The 7,357-nt window shown below is 39.2% G+C and overlaps 1 long non-coding RNA gene across 1 annotated transcript; it reads left to right on the plus strand.

Moving 5' to 3' along the window:
- Window positions 1-1,945: 1,945 nt before the first annotated feature.
- Window positions 1,946-6,807, plus strand: LOC110015499. Its single transcript, XR_002290708.2, has 3 exons — window positions 1,946-2,114; window positions 2,618-2,972; window positions 6,177-6,807. It is a non-coding gene; the product is annotated as an uncharacterized LOC110015499 (long non-coding RNA).
- Window positions 6,808-7,357: the final 550 nt, after the last annotated feature.

Genomic DNA, 7,357 nt, shown 5'->3' on the forward strand with positions numbered 1-7,357 from the left:
AGCAATTCACACATCTCTGAGTATTCATCTAAAAGGCTAACACATATATACACTTTCCCCGCTGAGCTAACCGTGTTTGGCAAAAACACTTTCCTTTTAGATGCACAATGTGCACATCCATCTTTGCAAAAGTTTGGATGTTGTTTGTTATCGTGGGCGAAACGCAGAAACGCCGTCGAGGCCGGCTCTAGGTTGGCGTCATGAAATGGGCAGCACCCACAAGGAGCGAAAGCCAGTGCCTCAAAAATCAAGTGTTAGTTTCAGGTTGTAAAAAAGCTCAAGAAAATAACTACTATAATAAAAAGATTTTTCTTTTGTGTGTCAAAGGTAATATATTATCATACACATGGATATTGTTTACTATAAAAGGCTTAAGAAGAGCATGATATATGCCCTTGAATATCTTGTGTAAAGCCCTTAGAAATGTCTTAGTACACAAAATATGCTCTACAAATAAATTACCTTATCTGACAAACTTGAAAAAAAGACTAGAAGGAAAATGTATGGAGATCATATTGGCTTCTGTTTGCACCTACTGTTTACTGTAAGCACAGAATGTTTACTATAAGTTTAGAATTAAATTAGGAATGTATTGCATAATGCACAATGCATTCCTCTTCTTTAATACAAGGTTGGGTGTTATTGTGAATACTCTAACCCATTTTTATCGGCCGTTGGTTTTTAAACATCTTACTATCAAGGTTGGGAGTTGACATAGTCACAGTTTGTTTTAGTGGTGCCATTATGTTTTTCTACGTGTTGCAAACAACGTTGAGAGTTACAGGTATTGTGAAAACTCCAACTTTGCTAACACTTCTAACGTCGCTAAGGTCAAGTGTGTCACAAACAAGATCGAGACGTACTGTGAACGTGGTTAACAAAGGCTGACTGACTGTTTTGTCAGCCTTATATATAGTTCAGTGTGCCTTACATATGTAAAAATGGACTGTTCATTGACGGTACACCTTATAATCCAGTGCACTTTTATAATTTCCGTGCGTAAATCACAATACTAATGTCTTATGCCATCCTTTTTGACTCACCAACATTTGAAGGAGACTATCTTTTTTTGTTCTGTTGCCCCTGAAATGAATTCCTTTGAGCTAATTATTAGTGCAACCGGGCCCACAGCATGATTAATCTGCCACCATGCTTTACAATTTGATTTGAGTTATTTTCATGAAGCCTCCCTCCTCGACTGATGAAGTGCAAAACGTTTAAAGGAAGAAGATTGTAATTATTAAGTCCAGGGGCCATCATTTAACTTAAAGACAACATCACCTGGATGAATGAGAAACTTCAGCATCACATCCCTCCTAAAAAAACAAAACAAAAAAGCCTTTTGTTCAGAACCCTTTTCCTGCAAGTAAGAAAAACAGAAGTGTTTTTTTTTTAACAATCTTAAAGTGTTAAAAAAAAAAAAATTATTCAGATAACTTTTTAGTTTTTCTTTGGATATTTCACATTTCACCCCAAAAGACCCATCACCCCTTCAGTCAGCGGAAAATTACGGAAAAATTAAGTTGCATATTTTAAGCATAAAAGCTAAACTATTACATAACCTCTAGTGGCAACAAAGTCAAAAGATCATACTTTATTTACAAGACTCCAAGAAATATTTTAGTGCAAATTACAGGTTATATTGTGGCTGAAAATATTAAAGTAAAAAAAAAAAAGTGTTATTTCCCTTTTTGTGTGTAATTTATCCGGGAGAGCAGAATGTTCCTTTTCCTAAAATTTGCAATAGACCTCAAATTAATTTTGGAATGCTGCCTGGGTGGAATTTGCATTACTTAAAATAATTTTAAAAAGAAAAAGGAAAACTCTCATCCAGCTTGATGATGATTTTTTAAAACTTGTGCATGTCTGTGTAACCCGGATCAGTGCCCCACTGACATCACAGATTTGGAACACCTGGGCGCTCTTATTGTGGTGGGGTCAGTTCCCTATATTAACATCTGGGTCACATAGCCACTTCCTGTCATCCAAGCTCTGGCTGTTGCTGATCTGCTGTGGCTGGCTGCATTTCTGATTGCTGTCTTTTTAAACCTTAAACCAAACGTCTGCATAACATCGAACTGGATCAACCAGACTTTTGAACAAACAACTCTTCGGTGAGTTTATGCGATCGAGTCACACATATACTGTAGCTGCTGGTCTTGCCAAGGCTCCTGCCTCACAGAGAAATGCCATGCTAGTATGGCTACATACAGATTTTTGATCATTCTTTCTGTTGAAATTGGACATATTTCAGTTGATTGTTTTCAGTTTTTGTCCGTTTTAGACTTTTCAACTTTATTTTTTAAATCTTTTTTTTTATTGTACTTGTGCCTGGTCGGCCATTTTAGTATGGAACTCATTCATTCATTGTTTTTCCTCCTTTGATTAATGCTAAACTGATTAATGCTAAACATGATTAAAAGTGCACTTTATGTTTGGTACACTATTGAAACCCATTGATTCATAGGCCTGAAATTTGAAAGAAGGTTCCAACAAATTCTGTTAGGACCTTCTTTTCTTATTTTATTTTTTCTTACAATTATGACCTACAGTTGACTGCTGTACTTGTTGTAACTAATATGTTGTCTAATCTATCATTTGTTTTGACCTTGTTTAGGTCAGGTTTTTTTTTCTCCCACTTCTATCCCTGATTGGAACCACTTCTGATCTTTTGGCGCATGGTGAGCCACCCACGATCCATCAATGAGAACTTGATCTACGAACCTATGAAAAAGGAATCTTCACAAAGAACTCATACCAATAGGAAAAAAAGGAACTTTAAAAACCAAAGACAGAAAAATACCCTTGTGGAGTTCTGGACATTCCATTCTCCACCGGCCCAACTTATTGTATATTTGTTTTATGTGTTTTAACACAGTCAATTTATTACTTTATTCTTGTGTTGCGTTTTCCATTCGCACACTCGTGGCTCCTTGAGTCGAACACATCTTCTGTAGGGCAGAGCAAGCAAGGTAAGTGTTACATCTGCATGCTTTTGAGTGCCTTATAAGTGTGCAAACATGCATTGATAGAGCAGACTGATGCTTTTACTCTCAAAGACCGCAGTGTGGTTGCTTGGCAACAACCCCTCCCCCACCCCACCTCCTCTTCTCTTTTTCGCTTGTGAGCTGAGCGTTTGAACACGATGCAACCTCAAAACATCCTTCTACACACCTCTGGGTTTGGCTGTCCTTATATGTGTGGACGATAGAGTTCATGGTGGAGTTTGTGCATCTATCTTGATGTGTGCCTATGAGCTGGAGGAGGGAAAAAAAGAATTAGACAGGGAGGAGGGGATCCAGCCTGCACATCAGCTTTTTACTGTACTGAATATTTATGGTTTTGCCACTAATATCATTGAGGACTTTAATACTCTGGCTGTATTTCACACCATGATGTCCTATCCCTGTCTTTCTCGCTCACATACACAGCCAAGGCTAAAAAGGGGATGCTGCATTTCTTGGCAATCACATTACCTCCCTCAGTCCCTCCTTCTCCTTACTTCCCTTGTGGCCTACTTGGAGAAATATGCATATCTCCTTCATTTACCCCTACAGCTGCACAACTACACCCAATAACTAACTGTATTCACAAATGCTGCAGTTTTCTAAACCACTTGACTGCTGTGATAAAGCGCTGTTTCCAGTGTTGTGGCACAAAGCGCCGCTGTGATGGAAACATGCAGCCTACAGGCGTCATCTCCATACTGAACCGTAATCATGACACAGTAAAATCATAGATGGAGTTCAAAGAAGCAGATACGGCTGCCAGGCGAGCTCCCGTGGAGCTATTTTGTGCTCATAGGCAGCATCCCTGTCCGCTCCTGTTAGACTCCTCAGCAGGAAGTCCGTAGCTTTATGCGTTTAGCAAAGGAAGATGGGGTTAGGATAAACTTAAGAGTAATGTGGTATTTCTCCAGTTGAGAGGTTGCTGTGACCCAACACTCCAAACATTAAAAAGTTCAATCTGGGAAAACAAAGCAAGGCTGCTAAACGCCACATTTCATGAAAAACTTTCTTATCTGTGCAGAAGACCCAGCCTGCTCTCTGTGATAATAAAAATAAACGTTTTGATAGGCAGTGTTTCCTACAAAGTCCTACAGTGTGATAAATCTGTATTATTAATTTAGCAATGCATTTTCATTAAGGTTATCAACAGACAATCCAACATTTCTCATGACAACATTTTTCCAAATTTTGCTTTAGTTTGGGTTTATCAAAAGAAAAGACTTCGACTTATCACTAAGTTTCTGCATTTTTACAGCATTCTGAAGCTTTTGCAGAAAGGCTAAAGTGACCAACTTACTTATTAAGATTAACATCCATTCATCCATATTCTAACCCAGCAGCCTCCAACCCCCGGGCCGCGGACTGGTACCGGTCCGTGGGTCATTTGGTACCGGGCCCCAGAGAGAGGATAAATAACTTGCTTTACTTCTGTTTTGTTTATTTCTGAATCTGAAAGATGTTTTAATTTGAAAAATTGTCTGATTCTGTTTTACATCCATCTGTCACTCTTGACGCAGGCCAAGGCGCTCTTCTCGGGCACGTGATAGGTTACCGCTAAATAAAACCCAGGAGCTAGCATGAGCAATGAGTTAAAAAAACAAACGTCTTTGGAAAGTTTGGAAAGAGGAGCCTTCCACTTCCAAAAAAAGCTACATTTAATAGGCCGTAGTTCTTTTTCGCATCATGAGTGTGGGAAGGGGAGAGGATGATGACACCTGTGCAATGTATAATGTTATGCGTGTCAAAATAAAAGCTCTGGGTTTGTCTTATCACGTCTCTGTTGTCAGTCTGTTGAAGGGCCCCACATACATGCACTAACACCCAGGGACAATTTAGAATCTTCAGTTAACCCTTATATTGTGTTCGGGTCAAAATGTTCCCACTTGAAAACGGGTCAGTTTTTACCTAAATACAATATAAGGATTAACCCATAGGGTTTTTGGATTGTGGGAGGAAGCTGAAGAGCACACAAACTCCATACAGAAAGGTCCCCGCTAGAATTTTAACCACGGTCTTCTCGCTGTATGGTGAGACTGCAAACCACCTGATACACCCAAGATTTACAGCAGCTAAAAGCTTTCCATTTAACCATTCATTTTCCATGTCCTGTCTTTTATAACTTGGGTTATTGGGTTGTTATATTTTGGAAATTGACTTCTGGGTGTGGAATTTTATTTTGAAATACTTCCTGTTTGCTTCTTATGTAGCTTCAATGAACTTGGGTCAATTACTTGATTGCTTTCATCTGAGTTCGTCCAAGCCCTCCTCTCTTTCTGCTGCATTGTTGAATTGTTCTTGCTATTGCTATGGCTGCCTCTCTTGCTTAGTTTTTTGTTTCCATTAAGTTCAGGAGGTTAGCCCACAACTCACTCTGTTGTGATTACTCTATTTTACCACATTTTAGAGCTGAATTCTTCTGTGTTTAAGCCCAACTGCAGCATTTGGATGTATGTCATGTATTTCCACTCACAGAACCACACCAAACCATGAACTCTGTATCATGGACCCACGCTAAGTCTGGACTCTTGCCATTGGCTCTCTGCCAGTGATCTCTCTAGTCTGAAAGCTGCAATGTGTGCAGCAGTGGGGAGGGACTTTGAACTTTCTTTTTTTGGGGGGCCAACAAAATGTGCTTCACTCATTTTGTTTCCAGTTTGGTGCATTTGTGATTTCAGATTATTGTGATTTCAGTTCATTGGTCAGCAGTTGTGTTGTGGAAATCACTTAGATTTACCTCAACAGCCCTGTTGGAAATTACCCATCTGTAGCCAAAGAATTGATTACCTTCCTTTTTCCATCTGGGTATCCCATCAGACACAACATGTGCTCTCCTTCTCTTCAGGTAGTTCAGCTTACTCCACTCTCCTGCCTCCTGTTTGTGTCCTGATCGTCACTCCTCTCCTTGACATAGCAGGACAGCTTGTGGCTCATTTACCATATTTTCTGTCACAAATATGTTCTTTTTCCAACTGCTTTTTTTTGCCAGCTCCAGATTCACAGTGATTTGTAAGAAGAAACACTCAGAAATGCAATTTTGAGCTCACTTTTCTTAACATGTCCTTAAAACAAACAACAAAAATGTTTTAATCGACATTGGGTCTTTAAGCAATTTGCTCTGGCAAAATTTCAAGCTGCATCACCGAAGCTGACATTTTGTTTGTGTTTCAGATCTCTGGATGCTGCTTTCACCATGTTCTGCCACGCCACTGCACCGTTACAGTAAAGTTTTGGTTCCACCCATTCCTTTCTCAGCCGGCTCTGGTGGATCTGCCAGTTCGGTTCAGTTTTATTTATATCGCCCAATATTGCATCACAGTTGTCTCTCTTCACTAATTGTACAAAACATAAAATCTGTTATAAAAATGTGTGTTGGGCACTATTGTTTGGACGTCAGAATTTTTTTGCGGCGGAACATAAACAAATTGCGCTTCGGGACCGCATATCCGTGGGTCTTGCGTCACCTACGTGAACTTAATCCATTTGAAGACATAATTATTGTTGTTAACGGCTTTTTTAACGTCTTAAAAGAACGGTAATGCTGCCCGGACATTGACGCATTTTGCACATGCGACCAGTACAGATTGGATACCTACACCTGCCTTTCTCTGCAACTGTGATCAGATATGTTGAAGAATGGAGAAATGCATGTAAAATTGATGTAATGCCTCCATTCGATGGGCGTATATGCAATAGGTGTGTCCTGAACTGGAAATTGCTAATCAGCTTCACAATTTCTAGTCTGAAAATATGACTTAAGATTGTTCAGAAGCAGCTCAGAGGTTTATGTATGAATGTCTACATATGTTGACATAAACTGAAATAGTATTTATATTAAAAGTAAAACAAAATGAAAGAAGAAAATCTGCTTGTTTTTCTAAATAAATCGGTCTGTGCACTTCCTCATTGGGTAACATTACAAGTTCTGCCGAACATTGATGAAATTTTGGTTAAACTCAGCAATGTAGGCGCAGTATCCCTCTTTAGTTCATGTTTTCAAGTCCAACAGCCCCTGATGACCCTTAAGTTGCAAAGGTGAGGAGGAAACTCCCTGCAAGCATCCCTGCCACCATAATGAGCTTTAGATTTTTCCTTCAGCTGTGTCTTTAAAAGGTGAAAAGGGCCTGCCTGTAGTGATTACAGCAGCTTTGGTCTAGCTTAATGTCATATGACTCACATAGCCTTGATCCATAAGACTAAAAACACACCATTGATTCATGATTATTTTACCGCTTACGTATTAATATGCTGCTTGTTTGCAGGTGAAAGAAAGAAGCTCCAAATAGTAGGTAAAACATAAAAATGGAAAAATAGCTACCGTAGTTTTTTTACAATAGTTTTTTGACTAACAT

Source organism: Oryzias latipes, chromosome 8 (genome assembly GCF_002234675.1).
Source record: "Oryzias latipes chromosome 8, ASM223467v1".
In the NCBI taxonomy this organism is placed as follows: Eukaryota; Metazoa; Chordata; class Actinopteri; order Beloniformes; family Adrianichthyidae; genus Oryzias; species Oryzias latipes.